Source organism: Thalia democratica, chromosome 2 (genome assembly GCF_965202585.1).
Source record: "Thalia democratica chromosome 2, ktThaDemo2.hap1.1, whole genome shotgun sequence".
Lineage (NCBI taxonomy): Eukaryota > Metazoa > Chordata > Thaliacea > Salpida > Salpidae > Thalia > Thalia democratica.
In genome coordinates, this window is record NC_139166.1 from 2919304 (window position 1) to 2943520 (window position 24217).

Genomic DNA, 24217 nt, shown 5'->3' on the forward strand with positions numbered 1-24217 from the left:
TAATATGATAAACTGCAAAGATAATATATATAGCAGTTAGGTTTGATATTAATCAAGTTGTAAATATTTGCTAAGCATTTAGAAAAACTTAACAATTGCCAAGCTAATTTGATTGCTACTTCCTATTCATTTTAATTAATTTTATAATCAAATTTTTTATTAAATTTATATTATTTTTTTTATTAATTATTAAAACTATTAAAATTATGTAAAAGTTGACAAATATTCCATTGGTTTTATTAATCATTTAATTATTATGATAAACTACAAAGACAATTTATATAAAAGTTAGATTTAATGTTAATAAACTTGTAAATATTTGCTAAGCACTTGGAGAAACTTAACAATTGCCAAGCTAATTTGATTGCTACTTCCTATTCATTTTAATTAATTTTATAATTAACTTTTTTATTAGTTTTTTTTTTATTCACTATTACAACTATTAAAATTATGTAAAGATTGACAAAAATTCTATTGGTTTTATTAATTATTTAATTATTACCATATATATAATTTGTTGCAATAAAATTTTATTTTAAAGTCAAGTTCAGTACGAAAGTATTTGTTAAGCATTTACAAAAAATTTGAAAAAACCTCTGTTAAGTAAGTATATTATCAACACTATAACTAGAGAGTTTAGAACAAATAAACAGGACACAGTAATCTATCCACTAATAGGAGATTGATAGTTATTAATTTATTGTTTTTGAGAATAAACAATTACTCAGTTTCACCGCAGAGCGGATTTTCAAATTGTAAATCTGTAGTAAAATAATAATGTTAAAAATGACAAATCTTTAAAAATTGGTTTGAGTTAAGTTTATATACAAAAAAATTAAAAAATAAATTAAGAATTATATTATATTAATGCAAAACAACCTTTAATTTTAAAAATATCAAAATATAGTCTACAAACAATACAATTAAACCATAGTATACTGTGGGGTATTGATATCTAATAGATTTAAAGAGATAAAAACTTTTACAGAGTTAAAAGTTATGGAGTAGTAGATACATATTGTTAAGCACACAGTTCTAATAATAAATTAATAATGTAATAATGTTCAAAATAAAACAAGGGAGTAAGCATAAAAAAAAAATTTTGAAAGCATTGTTGTTGTTGTTAACACAGTTGTATTATGATGACAAAGAATAAAATGGCTTTTTGTGAAAAATTTTAGATAAGCGAAAAATAGAATGAGGGTTAGATTTCAGATGTTAAATTTAAAAAATAAGATAAAAAATTAAATATATTTAGTTGAGAGATAATCAAAGAGAGTATAAACTACTAATAATTCAACTCCAGAAAAAAAATATATATACTAATTCTCCAACAATTATGATTTACAACTGGAAATGGGTATATTATAGGGTATGCACAATTTATCTTATATCTTAATGAAATATATTTAACTAATAAACAGACTTGAAAAAAATAAAATAGTTTTAACAGTTTAAGACTGAGAATGGGAATAATATTATGATACATGCACAAATAATAAAAAATCTTAATAAAATTGATACCTATGTGAGATATAAATTATAAATTTTTATTTAAGTAATGTGGGCATTGGGTTATCAGTTCGTTTCTCTTGTTCAAGGTTTTTCTCTTATCTGCTAGGGCTATATGGAGTCTTTCTAGGTTACATAAAGTGCACATGTTAGTATGGTTTGTGTTAGATTTTACTGATTCTACTATTTTCCATTCAATTGAGTATTTTATATGGTTACTGTATAGATCCCATAGGTGATTTGCAAGTTGGGTACAATTTTTGGGTTTGCTTTTAAAAGGTTTGGGGAAAGAGGTTTTGTGTTCATTATATCTAGACTTAAATGTTCTTTTGGTTGAACCAATATAAATCTTGTGGTCATTTACGGATGTGGAGACTTTAGCTTGATATATTACATTACTTAGGCAACACTTGTTATCCACGGGGCAGTTTGTTTTTATTCTACAATTACAAAGTTTTTCGTTTTTATCTGATTTTTTCGTGAGTTTTTTGTTATGGGAATTTATAAGGGCCATAATATTTGGTGTGCAGCAGTATGATATTTTTATAGAATTTCTGTTGATTATTTTGTGATAGATGGTGTCTTTCTTGAAATGTTTATCTACTAAATCCAGGAAAAGTTTGCCAATTTTAGTCTGTACAGATTTACAAAAGGGGGGATTGTAATAAACGCAATTTCTTTTTCTAATTTTGTTAATATTTGTATTATTAAATTGTTTGTAGGTTAAATTATATTTAAAATTACTTTTATTTAATGCATTTTGGTATAAGCCTTTGATGTTATTAAAAATTTCTTCATTTTTAGATAGTTTGCATAATCTTTTTCAATCATTTTTGGTATATTGTTACGTATATTTTTAGGATGGTTGGAATTGTTGTTGATGTAGCTAGTTTTGGAATTAGGTTTACGGTAGGGACTGTAGGTGTTTAGGGATAGGTCCAGGAAGACGTCAAGAAATTCTGTGTTAGTGTTGCCAATATCAATTGTAATATCAAAGCCTATTGAAGACATTTTTTTTATAAGGGACTTTTTAATTTTTTCAAGGGTGGTTCCAGAGGATTGTTTTATAATTGCAAGACCATCATCTCTATATAAGCCTATATTTGATGGGCCAGTGATTGGGGATATTTCGCTTAGGATGTATAAGCCTATTAAATCGCAAACCTCGGCACCCTGGAATGAACCCATAGCTATATCAAAGTTATTGTTATTTGTTTTTTTGGTCCAGATTCTGTTGTCATAAAATATAATGGTTTGGCAAGTGTGCATAAGGGTGTCTATTTCTTGTTTGTTGAAGGTTGTATATTTTTCTGCAAATTTAATAGCTTTGGTGAGGTGTTCTTTTTTTATTGAAGGATAAAAATTTTTTATATCAAAATTAATGAAGCATTTATTGGATTTATCATTGAAATTATTGAACCACTTTATAACTTCTTCAGAATTTAACCATTGGGTAAGATTTGATTTTGATCTTATTTTGTCAATGTGGGTTTGTAAATTTATTTTAGCAATTTTACCAAGAAAAGATTTTGATGGGTTGATTGTTCTGCAACTAATGTTATGGGGAAAATTAGGTTTGTGGTCCTTGACAGTTATGAATGCTTCAGCTTTGAGGAACTTGGGAATCTTTCTATTTTTTGTATTATAGTTGGATAATATTTTAGTAGCTTCTTCATTAATTTTAATTGTTGGATCATTAGGCTTTATTGAATATTCACTTGTTAAATTATTAATAATTAGTTTTTTGTAAAGTTGAGGGCTAGCATAATACAAGTTGGAAGTTTTGTCAGATTTGACAATTATCATTTTAGTGTTTAACATTTTTTTAATATCCTTTGACAGTTTTATTTGGTATTTTGATTTAAAGTTATTAAATTTGATATTCTTGATCATGTCAAATAAATCATCCTCAAAAGCTTTTAAATCTTTTATTTCAGGGGCTGATCTTCTAGAGGCAAATATTTTGTTAATGTCTTCTTGTGTGGGAGTGTCTAGATAATCATGGGGGTCTTGTAAATCGAAAAAAAATGCTTTCCATCTGAGTCTATTAATAAATTTGGATGTTTGGTCAAAAATTTTTGTCATGAAATACTTTTTGTTACATATAGGAATATTTTTGAGGGAATGTTCAAAGTCAATTAATTTTAATTTGTCATTTTTTGTCATTCTATTTGAGAGAGTGCTCTAACTTTACAGTGAGCTGTGATATAACTAGAGAGTTTAGAACAAATAAACAGGATACAGTAATCTATCCACTAATAGGAGATTGATAGTTATTAATTTATTATTTTTGAGAATAAACAATTACTCAGTTTCACCGCAGAGCGGATTTTCAAATTGTAAATCTGTAGTAAAATAATAATGTTAAAAATGACAAATCTTTAAAAATTGGTTCGAGTTAAGTTTATATACAAAAAAATTAAAAAATAAATTAAGAATTATATTATATTAATGCAAAACAACCTTTAATTTTAAAAATATCAAAATATAGTCTACAAACAATACAATTAAACCATAGTATACTGTGGGGTATTGATATCTAATAGATTTAAAGAGATAAAAACTTTTACAGAGTTAAAAGTTATGGAGTAGTAGATACATATTGTTAAGCACACAGTTCTAATAATAAATTAATAATGTAATAATGTTCAAAATAAAACATGTTCAAATGTTTCAAGAAACATTTCTTAAAAATTAGATAATTAGCTCTAAAACTTAGGAAGATATGGATTTTAAGTAATTTAATTTATTTATATTTTTGTTTTACTCCCATTAGCAACCTATTGTACTCTCTAACTTTAACCTGCTATATTTTGATAAGTTTGTTGAATATTGAAAATGTGTAAATAGTAAGCTTAATTAAAACTCGAAAAATAACACCAACTTGTATAAAAAATAGTTTTACCCCTTATATGCCCTTAATAAAAACTAAATGGTTTCAGAAAACAATAATCAATTATCTTTTTTCTTTAAAATTCAGTATGATTTCAATAAAAATATAGATTTTTTATTTTAACATTTAAATTTACTTAGAATTGTAAAACTTCAATACATATCAAAATTCATCTTTATGAAACTGACCGAAAAAATAAACTTTCTTTTATTTCTGTTTGATACATGTCAAAATATATTTTCACTTTTTTTTTGGCTTGATGTACAACAATTATAATTTAAAATTTTTTACTTAAGAAGTTTTTAGAATAACTTATTATAATAACATCCAGAAAAAAAAGTTCTAACATCTTAAATAGTTATTTTTGTGTAATTTACAAATTATCTCTTTTCTAACAACTAACACTGAAAAAAATTGTCATGTTTCCATAATTTTTATAATCTACATATTTAATTTAAACTTAAACACAAGTTACTTATTAATTGTTTACAAAATTCAAAAATTAAAAGTTTGTTTAAATTAAGAAAAAACAAGTTATGATTTTTGGTGTTTTTTACATTATACTTTATTAACTAAATTATGAAAAGTTACTTGAACAATTATAAAAATAATTCCAATCAAAAATTCATGTTCACAAATTATTTAAGTTTAAAATTTACAAAATTTATCAAAAAATAGTAATAGCTAAAATTAAATACAGTTTTTAAGATACAATCAAATAACTAATTTTTTGTAAAGATTTTGTTAATTTTTTACTTGAATATTCAATTACAGAAAAACTTGGACATCTGAGCTCACTGATGACGCAGTTATGACGTAATCATTTCGTTGGACGTTATAAAAAGGTTTATTTAGTTTGTAATTACTAGGTTATTTATTTCACCTCAAAAATTAGATTATTTGCATAATTAATTGATACCCACTTAGTTTTACTAATAAATATTATAATAAATTAAAATCAGGGTTGCCACACTTTCAGAATAACTCAGGAATTTTTTTTAACTCAATTGACTCAGGATAGTTTTGTTTTTTATTAAACACTCAGTATAGTTTTTCTTTTGATTAAAGAAAATCTCCTGTCAGGTTTTTGTGATTTTGGGGTTTAAGTCAGTTTTTTAGCAGCAACTTTTTTTTTTGGAAAAGTAATTTTTTCTAAAAGATTTTTTTTAACTAAGCAAAAACACATCCGAATCATATGTATTTAATGAATTTATTTGAATTTTACAATATGACCAAAAAAATGAGCTGTACTCCCTGCCACTACATTTACATACAAATTTTGCACATTTAGGGTTATTATGACGTCATAATACATCATAAGCAGTTAATATGTCATTGAATATATGCCAATAAGTATAAGCTTTCATTTAAGACATAAATTATAAATCTAGAACATGTATAAGTGATTTTATTACTGTTTAGGTCAAAAAATCTAAAATTATGTGATTTTTGGGGGTGAAATTATTTTTTTGGGCGACAAACTTTTTTTTAAATTTTTTTTTTCAGACTCTTCTTAATGAAGCAAAAACACATCCAAATCATGTGTACTCATAAGTCCAGCAAACATCATCCAAGTACTCCCTACCCCTACTGTAAATTATACTTTTATTAAACAATTTAAATATACATTGTTTAAAGTATTGCAAGGAACATTTCCTTAAAGTAGGGTTGCCACTTTACCTGAAAAACCTGGAATTTGACAACTTAGGTAAAGATTACCTGGAAAATCCTGGATTTTCGGAAATTTTGAAAAAAAAACCGGAATTTCGAACAAAAATCACTAAAAAAAAATCGGAAAACCTGGAAATTTCACATGTTCAGTAGTAAAATTTTGATTTGACTCAAAAAATCTATCAAATAAATAAAAATAAATTTGTTGTTATCAAAAAGTTTTTTATTAAAAAACACATTCAAATTACTTTAACAGTATCTTTTTATACTACTTAACACAGTTGCTTTCCTAAAACTAAACTTTAAACTAAAAACATACCCAAAAGTCTGTACTTTTAAAAACCTAGAAAAGTTTTTGAAAAAACGAGTGGCAACCCTGTTAAAGTTTGAGGTTTTTATCTCAAAAAACGTACAAGGTGATAGATTTTTAGTGGTTATACAATTTATAGTCAATAATTTAACATCATAATTATATAGGCAAACAAATCTTTAAATTGTAAACATAACATATTGATCAAATAAACAAATATTTTTAATTCAAATATTACATGCTAATTATTTTGATAGATTTTAATTCCTTGGTGAGATTAATATATATTTCTTTCAACGTTTTAAAAAACCTCTCATAAGAAGTTAATAAATTTTTGACTAATTTAAACTTCTAAAGTAAATTATGTGTAAAATAATATTAATATAGATCAGTATTATCCAAAGGGGTTAGAGGGGGTATGAGGTCATAATTTGAAACTTACACTAGATATTTGAGTTGCAGATGAAATGCTAAAAAGAAAAAAAAAGGTCTTAAGTGTTTTTCATGGTAGTTTATTTGTAATCTTGTTGAAGGGGGCCATGGCTTTTTTAATTTCTTTAAAGGGGCCATTTGCAAAAAAGTTTAGGAAACCCTGTTATAAATTATTATAAGTATTGCAAGAGACATTTTCTTCTATTTTGAAGTATTTATTTCGAAAAACGTAGGAGGAGATAAATTTTATGATTTCTATTCATTCACAGTTTAGTCTTATGCTTTCATAAGAAACTTACTCTCACATTCTAACTTGCTTTACTTGAAAAATTAGTTTGAATATAATAAATCTGAAATAAGCAATTTGTAGCTTTTTAAATAAATCTGTACAAAGTTTAGTAGAATTTGAAAAAAAAAATCATTTACTCCTGTCTTGATAACATAAACAAATATTCTTAGTTGGAAGTTTAGCATATTGATTATATATATAACATACTAATTATAAAAACAAATATGACATACTGTTTATTTTTATAGAAATTTGTGCTTAAATCCTGATGAAATTTTCTTCTCAAGTTGCATTGAAAAAATAGTTCCAACTTCCACAGGAAATCACAGATAAACTAAATAGTTAGTTTTGTTAATTATATTATTTAATTTTACCGTTAGTTATTAGTTTTTTTTTTAAATCTAGACAAAGTTAAGATATACCGTGTTAGTTTTATTAGTAATTAAAAAATTTTTTTGTTGTTAAATTGCTAAAAAATAAATAAATTAAATTAAAAAAAGCCCAGCTAGTTTTACCATTAGTTATAAAAAGATAAAGTAGATTAAAGTTTATTAAAAATATAAATGTTAATTAAACTAGATGAAAGTTAATTAAAAAAGTACTAGTTATTAATATGAATTTTACAATCAATTAGATATAAATAGTTGTCAAACATTTAGACAAAGTTAACATATACCTTATTTGTTCAAATTTTATGAAATGTATAACTTTCTGATGAAGTTGCTAAAAATTAAAATTAACAAATACCTTGTTAGTTGAAATTTTGTTTAATAGATAGTAGTTTATGTTTTATTATTATTTAATTTTTTTTTTTTTTTATTAGAACAATAATTTTGCGGCTAAATTGCTAATAAAATTTGACAAATATTCCATTAGTTTTATTAATTATTATGATAAACTGCAAAGATAATATATATAGCAGTTAGGTTTGATATTAATTAAGTTGTAAATATTTGCTAAGCACTTGGAGAAACTTAACAATTGCCAAGCTAATTTGATTGCTACTTCATATTCATTTTATTAATTTTATAACCAAATTTTTTATTAAATTTATATTATTTTTTTATAATTATTAAAACTATTAAAATTATGTAAAACTTAACAAATATTCCATTGGTTTTATTAATCATTTAATTATTATGATAAACTGCAAAGATAATATATATAGCAGTTAGGTTTGATATTAATTAAGTTGTAAATATTTGCTAAGCACTTGGAGAAACTTAACAATTGCCAAGCTAATTTGATTGCTACTTCCTATTCATTTTAATTAATTTTATAATCAAATTTTTTATTAAATTTATATTATTTTTTTTATTAATTATTAAAACTATTAAAATTATGTAAAAGTTGACAAATATTCCATTAGTTTTATTAATCATTTAATTAATATGATAAACTGCAAAGATAATAATATATAAAAGTTAGATTTGATATTAATAAAGTTGCAAATATTTGCTAAGCATTTAGAAAAACTTAACAATTGCCAAGCTAATTTGATTGCTACTTCCTATTCATTTTATTAATTTTATAATTGAATTTTTTATTAGTTTTTTTTTTTATTCACTATTACAACTATTAAAATTATGTAAAGATTGACAAAAATTCCATTGGTTTTATTAATTATTTAATTATTATCATATTTATAATCTGTTGCAATAAAATTTTATTTTAAAGTCAAGTTCAGTACGAAAGTATTTGTTAAGCATTTACAAAAAATTTAAAAAAACCGCTGTTAAGTAGTATATTATAAACACTGTTGATTTTAGATTATTTTTATAATATTATTTCTTAAATTTGTAACTTAAAGATTTAGAATTCTGAAGATAGTGAAGCATTGCTTTGTAATAAAATTTAATGATTTGAAGTTAAACAATTAATTTTGCAAAGTAGGTTTTCGAAGTTTTATAATGAGTAGGGTGGCCTCTAATCCTGAAAACCTAAAATTTGACAATTTAGGATTAAAAAAATATTGATTTCTGAACAAAAATCACTGAAAAACCTTGATATAACTGGAATTTTAAACAATTTCTACAACTTTAAGTAGTAAATTTTTGATTTGACACTAAAAATCTATCATATAAATTAAAAATTTTGGTCATCATCAAATTATTTCTTTATTAAAACACAACTAAAGTAGCTTTACATTAATCATTTAATATTGATATAATATTTAACATAGTTTTAACCTCGAGTTTAATTTCCAACTAAAAGTAGACCCTAAAACGCATATTTTCTAAAACCTGGAAGAAAATTTGCCAAAAACAAGTGGCCACCCTAAATAAGGCTAAACATGTAAAAATATTTGATTGTATACTTTGTATTAATTTGACTGGAGTTCGGTAATTTTGGCTATTTAAAAAATATATACTACACATTTTTTTTAAGAGTTTTAAGAAATATTTCCTAAAAATTAGATAATTAAATCTAAAACCTAGGAAGAGATGGATTTTAAGTAATTTAATATATTTTTAGTTTTACTCCCATTAGCAACCTATTGTACTCTCTGACTTTAACCTGCTATATTTTGATAAGTTTGTTGAATATTGAAAATGTGTAAATAGTAAGCTTAATTAAAACTCAAAAAAATAAGACCAACTTGTATAAAAAATAGTTTTATCCCTTATATGCCCTTATTAAAAACTAAATGGTTTCAGAAAACAATAATCAATTATCTTTTTTTAGTATGAAGTTCAGTATGATTTCAATAAAGAGATGGATTTTTATTTTAACATTTAAATTTACTTAGAATTGTAAAACTTCAATACATATCAAAATTCTTCTTTATGAAACTGGCAGAAAAAATAAACTTTCTTTTATTTCTGTTTGATACATGTCGAAATATGTTTCCACATTCTTTTTCGGCTTGATGTGCAGAAATTATAATTTAAAGTTTTCTACTTAATAATTTTTAGAATAACTTATTATAATAACATTCAGAAAAAAAAATTCTAAGATCTTAAATATTTATTTTACTGTAAATTAAAAATTATCTCTTTTCTAATAACTAACACTGAAAAAATTGTCATGTTTTCATAATCTTTATAATCTACACATTTGATTTAAACCTAAACACAAGTTAATTATTAATTGAGTACAAAATTAAAAAATTAAAAGTTTGTTTAAATCAAGTAAAAACAAGTTATGATTTTTGGTGTTTATTACATTATACTTTATTAATTAAATTATGAGAAGTTACTTGAACAATTATAAAAATAATTCCAATCAAAAATTCCTGTTCACAAATTATTTTAGTATGATATCTACAAATATATCAAAAACACTAATATCTAAAATTAAATACAGTTTTTAAGTAACAATCAAGTAACTATTTTTTATGAAGATTTTATTAATTTTTTTACTTGAATATTCACTTACAGTAAAACTTGGACATCTGAGCTCATTGATGACGCAATTATGACGTAATCGTTTCGTTATGACGTCATTAAAAGGTTTATTTAGTGTGTAGTTGCTAGGTTATTTATTTCACCTCAAAAACAGTTTTATGTTGAGAAACAAATAGTTTTTTTTACACTAGATTCAAATTTTGTTCAACTTTTCAGCACAGCTACTTTTTTATTTAATAAAATAATTATTATTTTCGGTACTTAAAAATAAATTAGTATCATATATAAAAAATTCACATTTTTACAGGCAAAATATTTTAGTTCATAATCTGCTGAATATGTTATGGTGAACTTTTATTTTTTTATTTTTGTTTCGTTATTTCGTCTCAATTATATGTCAATTTTTTTTTTTCAATGCGCTGATATTTTTTCTTACTTTTTTCTGCTTAGAATAAAAAACCTGACTCTTTTAAAAGTTACACAAGTCTTTGATACCTGATTAAAAAAAATATTGCATTTTAAGTCTAAAACAAATTAGTATAAATTTATTTACAACCATTAATAATAATTTGATAGTCTCAGTGATTTTATTTTTATTTTTGTGACTTTATTTATAATTTTTATGTCACAAATATACCATGTTGTCTAATAAAAATAAAAATTATTTCGTTAAACGTTCTTTTGTTAGATTATTAATTAGATAGCATACAATTTAATAATATAGTGTTTATTCAGCTTTCAAAAAGTTAGAATACTTTGATTTGTTGTAATACAAAAAGAAATCACTTTGAGTAGTAAATAAAAAACAATTAAAATTGACATCTTATATTATAAGAGGCAAATAACTTGGATTCAAAAAATGTTTTTGTTTGTTGTAATATAAGCAGATAAAAAATTAGATAAAATTTAAACTAACAAAATATTGCTTTTTTAACTTTAAAGAAATATAAAATATTTTGAATTACTGTGTAACACAATAGAATAATAAAATTAACATCTTAAATTATAAGAGGCAAACAACTTTGATAAGAAAATATTACTGTTTGTTTTTGTAAGAAGAGAAAACTTGAAACGTTTGAAAATAGAATTTATTGATAAAAATTTTTTGATTTAATTTCATTTAATGATTTGTAAAATTTTTAATTTATATTTAGTAAATGCTTGTTTGTTTGAAAAATGAAAAGTTCGGATCAAACAAAGTTAGTATTCACAAATAAAGTAAGTTCGGTAATCATACAAGTTATAAATGGTATTTTTGCGTGAGTCATTAAGGAAGCGCCACAACAAAAAATCATAACCATCGTAGCTATAAGGGTAGTTACCATAAGTATGCCATCCCTCCAAACTAACCTGGACACCGTCGCTGCTCCTCCTGAAGATATTGGTGCTTGTCTCATCTCTCCTGATTCCCGTGTGGTATAAATAAGGAAGCGGCAATCGAATTTCATTTGCAATTTCACTAAAATTTTTAATTAATTAATTGAAATAAACTAATATAATTACACTTATTATTAAGCGGCATTTATAACTCTTCAGAAGTTTGTCGGAAAATTTTTGATTTGATTAATGACATAAAATTTTCTATGTAGAGTAATTAAGTCACTATATGATAGTGAATTTAAACGTTTGCTAAAAATGTTTATTCATATTAATATCAAATTTTGCTTGCTAACTTTACTTTTATTATAAAAACTTATATATTTTGTTCAAATAAACCGTAATTAAAGTTTTAAAAATTATTTATATCAAAAGCAGTAAAAATTTTAACAGCGCCTACAACATTTACTTTTTTATAAAAATTAATATAGTATTGTTTATATACCGTATTTAAAATGTTCAAAAATGTTTGTTAACAAATGCAGTTAAAACAATTTTAATTTCATTTGTGTTTTAATAATTGTATTTATTTAAAAAAATATATTCTAATAACAGTAACTTAATATTTTTTTATAACATTTACTTGTTTTACGCGATGTATTTATAAATAATAAGTACAATATGCTGTTGCTACATTTAAACTTTATAATTTTAAGTGTTAATTTGTTTTACAGCTTTATATAACCATTCAAGCTGCACTAAGTTCAAATAATTTAGATGTTAAGCAATTTACCTTCTCCCTTCTTTAGTGAGTATCCTCGGATCTTTTTGAATCAAATCGCCGTGTTTATTCATGCAGAACTGGCGGGCTTCTGTCCAATACATGCGTTGTTCAACAACTTCGAACTTTCCTGAAAAAATTAAGTATTTAAATAACAGTTTAGCTTATTTAAAATTTGCTAAAACTTTTATAGTAACTTGCTTTAAATATATTTTAATAAAACATACTACAAAGTTTTGTGTAAAAACTTACCTAAAACACTTGTAGTGGTTTGTAAGTTAGAAGGAGTGGTCATTACGAGCGATGTTCCTTCTTGGTAAGTTGTGGTATTCATTTGAGTTGTTTCTTGTAAAGTTGTGGTATTTATTTCAGTTGTTCCGTAAAATTTAGTTGTAAAATTTTCAGGGGAGTAAGTTGAAGTTTCTGAAAAACATACTATTTGTTAAATTGGTTTATTTACAACTTGTCTATAAGAATAATTAAATTGTGTACTAATTGAAGTTTTCTAAAAATTCAATATTTTTTATAGCTTTTGCTATCTTTTTTTCAATATACCTTATGTGAGTAGTATATATTTTGTTACTTTTATTTTATTACTAACCCATAGTGCTTTGTGTTGTTATCGGAAGATCACTGACAGATGATGTGGTTTCCTGAGCATCATTCTTTTTAACTGCAGTCAACACAACTCTGAAACCAGAGAAGTTGGAGTCGCAGTCTGATTTAAATTTCATCAGGAGATTGTTGGTGTTGGTTTCCGTGGTTCCCAAACCGGATACCTCTGATATCAATCGGCGGGATCCTTCTGAGAGGCCGTACAAGTTTAGTCCATCAAATTCTTTTTCAATTTCGAAGTTTGTAATTCGAAGATTGAATACAAAATCGTTGTGACATCTAACAATCCATCTAAATAACGATAGTATTTGAATTTTAAAACTTTCTTGAGTTATCAGTAAATTTGAAGTTTATACCTAATAAAATAGAGTTAATATCTAACGTCAGTACTTCAATGAGGTTTAATTATTTGCAAAGATAATGTACTATAAAAAACTGAAGTAAAATTAATTGGAAAATTATACTACAACAATCAAATCACTTACAGGTGCTTTGAGTTACTGGGATAGGAAGTTGTATTGTAGTTGGAAGAAGTGATTACGACATTCACTTGCTGAGGATCCTCAGTGTCCAAGACAAGTTCGCTCAGGAACTTATTCTTCTTCTTCTTCTTTTCAGGATTGCCACCAACGGCGCTGTAGCTGAACTCAAAATTAACTTCTTCGTCTTTTGAAATCATCATCTTTGTCCAAGCTGCTTCATTATCTTCGTTGTAGAGATCATCTGAAAAAATATGTTCTTTTTAAAACGATCAAAATTTATACTAATTAATTTTATAAACTAATTAGAGTTTTGTTTCAGATCACAAATATATCCTCAACATATAAAAACCATAGCAATTCATTTTAATAAGTTTAAGCAAAACAATTTTATAAAATGTATAAGCTATTCTTTTAAATTTAACTTGTAAATATACTTTGAGATTGTTTATAATAAGCTAACATATTTACCAATTTTAGTCTTTTGTTTTAAGATTAGACCTTTTCTTTATAAAGCATTAACTAACTTGTCAATCAACAAACAAGATCACTAGTAAAAACTGTTAAACTTTTACAGATTTTTACACTTAACTCTTTCAGCATGTTAAAATGCACCTCAAAAATGGTTTTCTTAGTTTTACAATTTATTAAAAAGTAAACAAAGGATCTAAAAGTTTCTTCTAATGTACTACTAATAATATTTCAACTGTTCGTATTTTATAATAAATATTTAAACTGTCATGGAAACTAACCAGTAAATACTGTTGGTTCCAACAAATGTTCCTTCACCTTGTTGCTACTTACTGCTGTTCTGTCGGCATGGTAACTTGACAATTCGGTGTTTTCATCCAAATAAACGGAAAATCTGGTCATTACTGAAAAATCCCCTGAATTTTCGACCCTCAGGTTTACAACATCATCTTTTGCAAGGCTGGTAGAATCCTGCTAATAAAATATTTTACTTATAACTTACATAAATTGTTTTTAAACGGTAAAAACTAATGTACATAAACACTGTATTTTTACAATAGTAAATGTTATTTATAGAATATACCATTTTGTTTCTTTTTAAGTAAGTAAAAGCGGTAGATTAATTTTTTATCTAAAAAAAAAATTGTAAATGAAATAAACTAACTGAGTAATAATCAAATGGGTTCTGAAGTTTATTGACAGAAATTGGGTTAGCTTTCACTGAAGTTACCACAATAAACAAACAAATAATGTATTTAAACATTTTGTTTTTTAGAGATCACTATTTAAGTACTGACACTGAAATAATATTATAATAACTTTTCAAAACTAGAATAGCCTACAGGTTAATAAAAATTTCAAAGAACTTTACTAATTTTGGTAAATACAAAAAATACATAATTCTATTTTGTATGGATAGTATATTGTTCAATAATGTAAATAAAAAAAACTTCGTTTCAAATATCAAAAATAATAAAATACTTAACCCTGCTACATTATACATTTTAATATAAACATAAAACTTGATAAGTATGACAAGATAACTTTATGTCTGCTTTTTTAATTACTTAAGCATATTGCAAACAAAGAGATTTTTACAATTTAAAACTTTATAAATATCGTGTTTTTTAGTATTATTGTTGTCGTTTATTGTCGTATTTTGTAATGTACTTTTTACTTAATTTGTTTCAGGAAAACTTTCTACTATCCTAAATATTTTGTTTTAAAAGTTTTGTTTTACAAACAACTTCAAATTAGCTACGTATAATTGAACTCTAACTTAAACGTTTTAAACAGACTTTTATGCTTTATGACGTAACAATTTTTAGCTAGGTATTTCAAAATTATTGTTTTTAACTAAATTTACTCTATATTACTATCAGTTTTTAGCAAGTTTATTCTGATGAAGAGCTAAACGAAATTAATTAATAAACCCTTTTAAAATGAGTGACTTATGTTTAATTTTTTTAGTTCAAACCAGTACTAAAATTAAACTATTCATTAAGTATATTAATGAATTTTACCTTGTTTAAAACATACATTAAACCAGGGGCGTGTTTTGACTGATTTCCTATCTCCTGTGAACCCCCCATGAAAAACGGAAAAGAAAAAATAGATTCTTAGAATGTCACTAAAAACGTTGTTTATTAACTTTGTTTTGGTTATTTGATAAACTTTAAATAATGAATGTTGAATTTATAACATTGAAAGATTATAAGTTACCGTAAAAAAAATGCTCGTTTTTGCCCAGCTAAAATAGATATCAAACAAAATTTTAATTGTGACGTGATAATAGATAAAAGTTTTAAAGTAGCATTTTTATTATAGGAAACCTTTTACTTAGATGCTCTTAGTTCCCATTATAAATTGTTACTTAGTGTAAACAACTTTTGATTAAGTATTGTTTTTCAACTAGTAAGTACAGCTTTAATTAAAAATTTCCAATATAATCACTAAAGTTTTATTTTACTTAGTTGACTGTATGTAATAACTTTGTGTGAAGCTTTTAAACCTTGAAAAGTTTAAATTACTTGAAAAAATATTTTTAATATAAACAGTTATACAAATGTAAAAAGTTTAAAATTTAAAAGAAAAATGTGTTAGAACTCTATCTATACTAACATTTAAATCAAAATTGAAATTCTCTTAATAAAAATTTATTCTAGTTTTTATTATTTTAATTAATTTTTAACTAGTAATTAAGTTATTTTATTGTTGTATTTCTGTTGACCACAAAGTTAATTTTTGATTTTTTGAAACTTTCAAGTCAGAGATATTTTAAAACCATCATTATAGTCTCTGCACAACCAGGCAAATATTTAATTATAATTTAAAGATATTTTATTTTAATTGTATAAGTCTAAACATTTTAATCCCACTTTTAGTTTTTAATTAAATAAACTTTATGTAATATATTTGTTTTAAATCATGTATTTGAATTTTGATATACGATTTGTAAGTTCATAACTTTTTTTCTGGTTCTTTAAGTTTTAATTTGTCTAAGTTTAATGCAGTATAATAAATAAAAAAATATAATATTTTCTATTACTAATTATGTTGTTTTTTTTCTAAGCAGAAAAAAGCATTTTAAACACAAAGTTTATCGGCTAAATATTGCGTAGTACGCACAATGCGTACTTAACTGACAGTGCATATCTAAGAAATGCGTACTTAAGCGACTAATTAAGAACAACATAAAATTGTGAACCCCCTTTGAAAAATGTCTAGACACGCCACTGCATTAAACCATTTTATTTTTTAACTTTTTTTATAACCCCACTTTTTGTTTAAAGTTTACTTTCCATTTATTTTAAAAATCAGTTGCGATTATATTCCTTTTAATTTTTTTTTTAGATTTACTTTCTCAATTTGTTGGTTAGAGAACTTAATATTCCACAAAAAATAAATGTTAAGATCTTTAGTTATTTAAAAAACTTACGCTAATTAAGAAGCGCATAATTTGTTTGTAGAAAATTAATATACAAATTTATTTAAGCGAAATAAAAAAACATTCGCGCTTAATTGTTAAAAATCAATTTGTATAAAATAAATAGTTAAATTAAAAAAAAATACCATCTGGACGTGATATTTAATTTTCAAACGGTGTACTAATTTTAAAATTATTAATGTTGTAAGTTTGATAAACTTAATAAAACTTTGTTTTTTATATGGTATTTTTGAAAAGTCAAATTATTTTGCTTCAAAATAAATATAATTACACTTTTAAACGTCTTTTTTTTTTAGAATGTAAACAAAAATTTTAAGATGTTTATTAATTAAAGATGAATTTAATTAGTTAAGTTGTCAAGAAATTTCAAACTAAGCTTTTTAAATAACTTAAACTTCTTACTTAATCATTTTAACCCAGTTCTTCATAGTTATATATTTAAGCAAATTTACATCGTTTTAATATGTTTATAACAATGTATATAAATTCTGTAGACACTACACTTTTTAGAATATAAATGGTTTTTAAAAAAACATTACTTTTTGTATGTCTGTAGTATCTTAATTTATAAACAACTTGTTAAAAACTATTACAATTTGCTACAATTAACTTTTTTCTGATACAATATACCTACACAAAGTACATTTAATAATATTTTTTAACTCGGTAAATTTTGTGTACTCATCAAACTAACTTTTATGCACACTATTGTGCACACCGTGAACACCACTAACCTATATAGTACCTAGCTCTCCTTATTTAGCTACACTAAACTTCACTATTTTTGTAAGAAAAGATCTATAGTATTAAAGTTAATGTTCATTTTAACATTTGTGAAAGCTGTTATGAAATTAAGTTAACTTATTATGACTTATTAGGTTATACTGTTTCTTTTATGATAACGCAGTTTGAATTAGAAAAAAGTAAGACAATACTCTAGCCTGATTTGAACAACTAACTACGACAATTTATTTTACTTAGAAATCTTTGATAAATATTTTTTTCTTTTCGTTAACTCAGACAATATAAAGTAGCTAGCTAAAAATATCTAATAAAATTGATATATGATAAAACCGCTTACATACAGCTTTTCTCGGTTATATCTTTTTTGTTTAATTGCTGAAACTAATATAAACTAAGTCTAAAACTATGCGTAACACAGTTTCTTTTACAACTGAATAAAAAACCATTTGGTAAAACAAGTTTAGCTCGGCTTTTATTATAACTGAAACTATAAACTAACTATTAAACTTAAATTAATTAGTTTCTACAATCTTTTCCTTAGCATAAACATAACAATTTAGCTGATAAAATTTGGTGAAATTAATGCGATATAGCTGCTTATATACAGCATACAAGCTTCCTTGGTTACAATACACAAGCGTCCTAAGCAACAACAAACAAACTGGAAATTTAACAAGAAACATTCAAGGTGTGCGTGCGAACAATTGAATTGAAAGAAAAACATTTGAACGTGATTTTTGATTGACAAACGGGACACTTAAAGTTTAAAATAAATAAAATACTGTCATTTGCCATATTTCGAGAAAAGAGTACTATAAAAATGTTCGTTTAATATCAAACATGCTTATTCCATTTTAAATCGTCAAAAAATATGTTGCTCATCTTTAAAATTAACTTTTTTAAACATCTATTTTTTTTGAGTTTGCTTAAGTTTTAAACTATATCTGCTATAACTTAAAAGCAAGTTTTATAATTGCGTTAAAATTGTAAGCCGTACAGTTTTGTTTTGGTTTTTAAAATTAATAAATTAAAGCAAAGTTCGTTAATGAAAATTTAATTTTTATCTAATAAAATAAAAATCTTTAAGGTTTATAAGTTTTTTTATTTGTGCTTAAAGTAAGTAAAATAAGTAGAATCTAAATTTTATTAGGAACATTTTAAAACGATTTAATCTCTTTAAACGTATTTTTTCTGAATTCTTATAACATTTTAAACCATTTTGGAAGCTTTTTAATATAAACTATTCATTTGTATGATTAATTTGTAATTGTAAACATTATTACTACTTTTTGTTATAATAATATTTACTTTTATAACAACCTTTTAAATAAATAAAAAATTAAACTTAATAGTTATTAGAATTGTTTTAAATTTTTTTTTGCTTTTCAAACTATCTGTAGTTTTTAGTAGAAACTACAGATCATTTTTGACGGTTTTAAAAGACTTAAAATTTCTAATTTAGCAAATAAAATATGTTAGGATATGTTAAACATATTGCGTGCGAGTAAGTATTGGCCTTCTTGAGTAAAATAAACAAAAACAAAATTTTCGAACGTGATGATAACTGACAAGCGTGTTGCTTATAATTAAAAGAAAACAAACTTTAGGCGTTTGCGATGTTTTAAAAAAACAATCTTAAGAGGCCGTTCATCTTTAAAATAACAGTACTATGCAGCTTTAATATATAAATCTGCAAATGGATTTTGTGTAAATAATTGAGTTGACAAATTTACTCATTCAAGGTCGAATTTAAATTTGTATTATTTTTACTACAAAGAAGTTTACAAAAAGTGAAAAAATTACATAAAATCAAGAAGTGCCTCCGTGAAACTTTCTTTAAATGTTTAAAATTACGAATAATTTGTTTTGTGACTAGAGTACAGTACAGCTACATGCTAAACAATTTCCAAACAGTTTCAAACAACTATCTTCAGGTCTAAAACAGTAACAAAATAAAAATATTATTTATAAATAAAATCTATTTAACAATTTTTTAACAGTCACCCTTTCATTAACCAGACAACCACAAAAATAACAAGACTTAGCACAATTTGGTGTACATATAATATGCATCAAATTTGGTACATATAAACCATAAACTTAAAAAGCACTCTAAATATACTCCTTGTAATGATTTATTAAAATCAACTTAAATTTATATTATAAACTTTAAAAGTTTTTAAAGTTTTTTTGGACACTAGATCAAAATTTTGGACAAAATACTTAATGCAGTTTAGGCCAAGTTTTATGCCATGTCTTTCAGTTATAAAATTTAATTACTTTGTAACATGTGAATGGACAGAACTAGCAAATGTAAACCTATTGTGTTCTGTATTAAACCCTGTTAAACTATTGTGCATCAACTTACAAATTTGCTATTTATACACTGTATTTAATTTCAGTAGACTAGTTTTTTTTAAACAGAGGCATATGACAAACATACCTGATAACATTTTTTTTGCATACAAACAATTGGTTTTAAGTAATAGACAGCAGCACCACTGCAAGCAGATATACAATATTGGATGTGCAGATAAAAAAATTATAGTATAGGAACTAAGTGTAATTGTATCGGATTAATATCTCAGTTTTGTCAAAACATAATAGCTCCTTGACATTTTTGATTTCAGAGAACTCAAATGTTTTTTACAATTTAGCATCATTCAAAACCACACCTAAGTATTTTATACTATTACTCTGCTCAATAAGAAAACCTTTAAAATATTAACACTGAATTCACAATTTTTAAGTTTTATTGAAATAAAAAAAAATGTTTTTCAATAATTATTAAAAAGTTTATTAGAACCTAATCTATCAAAATATGTGTACTCATAATACATATTTAACTCTAAGTGTGTACTTAAAACGTGTACTTAAGAGGAAGTATAAGTCAAGCTAAATTGGTTAGAATCTTAAAAAGTCAGGCTACATTTACAATATTTTTCGTGGAAACCATGTAACAGAGATTTATTATTTTAAAGTTTAATATTAACCCACAAATCATCTACATCACACTGTTCAAAGACACACCTTCTAAACCCCATAAAAGTGACAAGCTCTATCAAACAATGCAACAGTACCATGTTAGTAACTATTAAAATTAGACAACTTATTTACAAAATTATACTCATGCAATTTACCAACAAAAGGTATCAGACTAGATAGCCATGTTTAACACACACAAATCACATCAGGCAACCCCTTTACTACACTCAAAAATTTTGTAATAATATACTACTTCAGCAGGGTTGCCACATGGTCAGGAAATAGGAAAAATTATAAAAAAATGACAAAAGTCAGGAAAAAATGTGGTGTTTTGAAAAAAAATCAGGAAATGTGATAAAAAAAAATCAGATTTGTCAGTTTAAATTTACAATTTTCCTTATTTTCCAAAGCCTTCATAAAGTAAAAGTTAACTAAAAATCCTTAATTAATGTTAATTAAATTAAATAAAATTAAAAAAAGTCAGAACAAAATTCCAAAATTTTCCTAGAAATTACAAAATTATTTGATTTTCAATCCCTTCATCTGGTATAAATTAATAAAATATCTTTTTTAAAACTGCAGAAATTTTTATTGACATATTTAACAAGTACCCTATTTGAACAAGCAAATTTTGTAAGCTTTTTAGTATTGATGATCTGTAGCAAGGACACTTCCATAGTGAAACTGTGATATATACACAAATTTTGAAATGCAAGTGGTGTTCATTACTCTTTCACTGTCAAATATGGGAAGAAAAGCACTGTACATATGAATGGAGCTGGACATAGAAATAAAAGTCCAGGAGTTCACCAAATCCAATAACTTTTCTAAAATGCTGGCTCAAGCTCCAGTGGGGTAAGTGGTTACGGCAGCGGCAGAGTAGCAAGTTGTGAGAGCAGTGGTGTATGTCCATCAATAGGTTTGGTAAGTAAGTCACAAACCACAACCGCTGAAATTTTATGAGCATTACACATTGTCAAGCACAATTACTCAGCCAGTTCGTGTAACAAACTGGCGTAGCTGAACAAAAAAATGTTTCCTGACAGTGCAATAGCACAGTCATGTTAGATGGCCCAAACAAAATTATCATACTTAATAAATTTTGGACCACACTTCAAAAACATCTTGCTGGAATAATAATGGACAAGCTGTGTTTATAAGGTAATAATATAAGTATTTTGCTAATAGCTGTTTATTGCCAACACATCAATCGTACACAGATGGTTCATGTGATGTAATGGAAGTTTGATGATTGAATTCAGCAAAAAAAACTGTTGTTTTAAGCTGTATTAAAATTAGATTGAAAGCTTTATATAGTTCAAGTGTTAGATTATGTATTTTAGAACAAGTTTAAATTAAGAGTTTGATTTAGAAAAGTCAGGAAAGTTTTGGTAATTAGTCAGGAAAAGTCAGGAAATTTTTCTCAGCTTGATCTGTGGCAACCATGCCTCAGCTTTTATTCTTTCCTTACAGTATTCATTTTTTTGCAGTGCCCTGTTGAAGGGTGTTAATCCGTTAACACACAGAAATATGTGTAAGTGTAATAAAAGAAGAAACTGTATAGTTTGTTGTTATTATATATTCCAGTGAACTTGTTTTGCTAGGACCTTTTGTTAACAAACACTTAAAATTTTATTTTGAATAGTTATATTAAAGACCATTATTTTTAGTTTTATGTGATCTATAAAGAATATTTAGTGTGTTGGTTTATAAGTTTTGATCTTATTGTTATGATGTCATAATTTTCATTTGAATCAGGGTTTGTAAGCTTCAGGATAAATCAGTTTTTTAAGAAAAGATGACAAAATTTTAGCGTTTTTCTTTTTAAATGCTTAAAAATTTCCAAGGTTTTTGAGTAGATTGTTAGACTAAGTTTTTCTTGACTTTTGTAGACAAAATGTGTGTATAAGTCTGTATTAATTCTTTAGATTTTTCTGAGTTCCTCAAAGAAATTTAAGAATTTGTTTCATTTTGAAGTATATTACTAAGATATGAAATTGTTTCTAAATAAAGATTTAGTTTTTGAAGACAAAATGTAAGTATTTGTCAGTACATATGCTCCACTAATGCTCTACAAATTTTTTAGTTTCTTAAAGAAGTTAGAGAATAATTTTTATTTTGTCTTGAGTAGGCTTTTGAAGTATTTAAGATGTGAAATTATTAATTGAAAATTTAAATTTTCAAGGCAAAATGTCAGTATTTATCAGCACAAATGCTTGAAAACTTCTCAATTCTAAAAGAAGTTTAAGAATCTTTTATGTTTTGTTTCAAGTAGATTATTAAGACTTTAAACTATTTCTAAATAAAGTTTTAGGTTTTGTAAGCAAATTTTTAGTTTTCTGTCAGTACAAAATGCTTGAAAATTTCTTAGTTTCTAAATAGAATTTCTAACAGGTTATGTTCTTTCATCGGGGTAAAGACCAAATGGCACCAACCTACACTTGGTAGAAATTCATTTTATAGATATTGTCCCATTACTAGTTAAGGACATGGGTGGTCCAACATTTTTTAATAAAAAATTATATTGGCTCCTATTTCAAAGCTTAGAGTATATACTATATGATACTTTTTATAGAACAAAACAAATTCAACTAATTTTTGAGATATACCCAGTTTTGTAAAATAAATCAATTAGTACCATTATAATATATATTCCTTTTCATGGCTGATTTACGAAGAAATTTTAGAAATTTACTAAAATAAATTTTTCTCCTAAATCTTTTAATTAGTTTGTTCAAATTAAAAAAAAACAGTTATTTTAATATTTTAAACATCTTGTAGGAAACAGATTAAAAAATTATGACAATTTTTTTTGTTTGTTTCCCACAAAACATTATTAAAAACAAACTTTATTGGCTCTTAAACGTTGGCTTAATAAACATTAAAATTCATCAAATAAGAACAAATTGTGAAAAAAGTGATTGACCCCCTATACCCCTAAATATTATGACTCAGTTTTTACAAAAATTTAATCTCAATTTTATGTTGAGGTTTTGTTATTATATAAAAAAAGTATTGTTCAAGTATTTTTAAGCACAAGTTTTCTTGTTCCATTTTAGTAGTAGTTTGATTTATAAGTAAATTTTTTTTTAATAGTATACAACTATTGAAAAGATACTGTAATGATATTTTTAATTTACTTTAGTATAAAATCAAACTCTGAGGAAAAAACCAGCCTGAGTGACTATAAACAAATAAAAGTAAAAAATTAATATCAGCTAAAGATTAAAAAAATAACTACCAACCAAGCTTTAATATCTAAAAAAATTAGCAAGAGAACTTGGTAAAAACAAAAGTTATGAGAAGAAATATTTTCATTCATAAAATAAGTTTAAGATTTATAAAAAATATCATAACTAGTCTGAGTGTGTTGCAACCCTACCCTGAAAAATATTTTTTTTATTGTTTATAACACTAGTTTTCA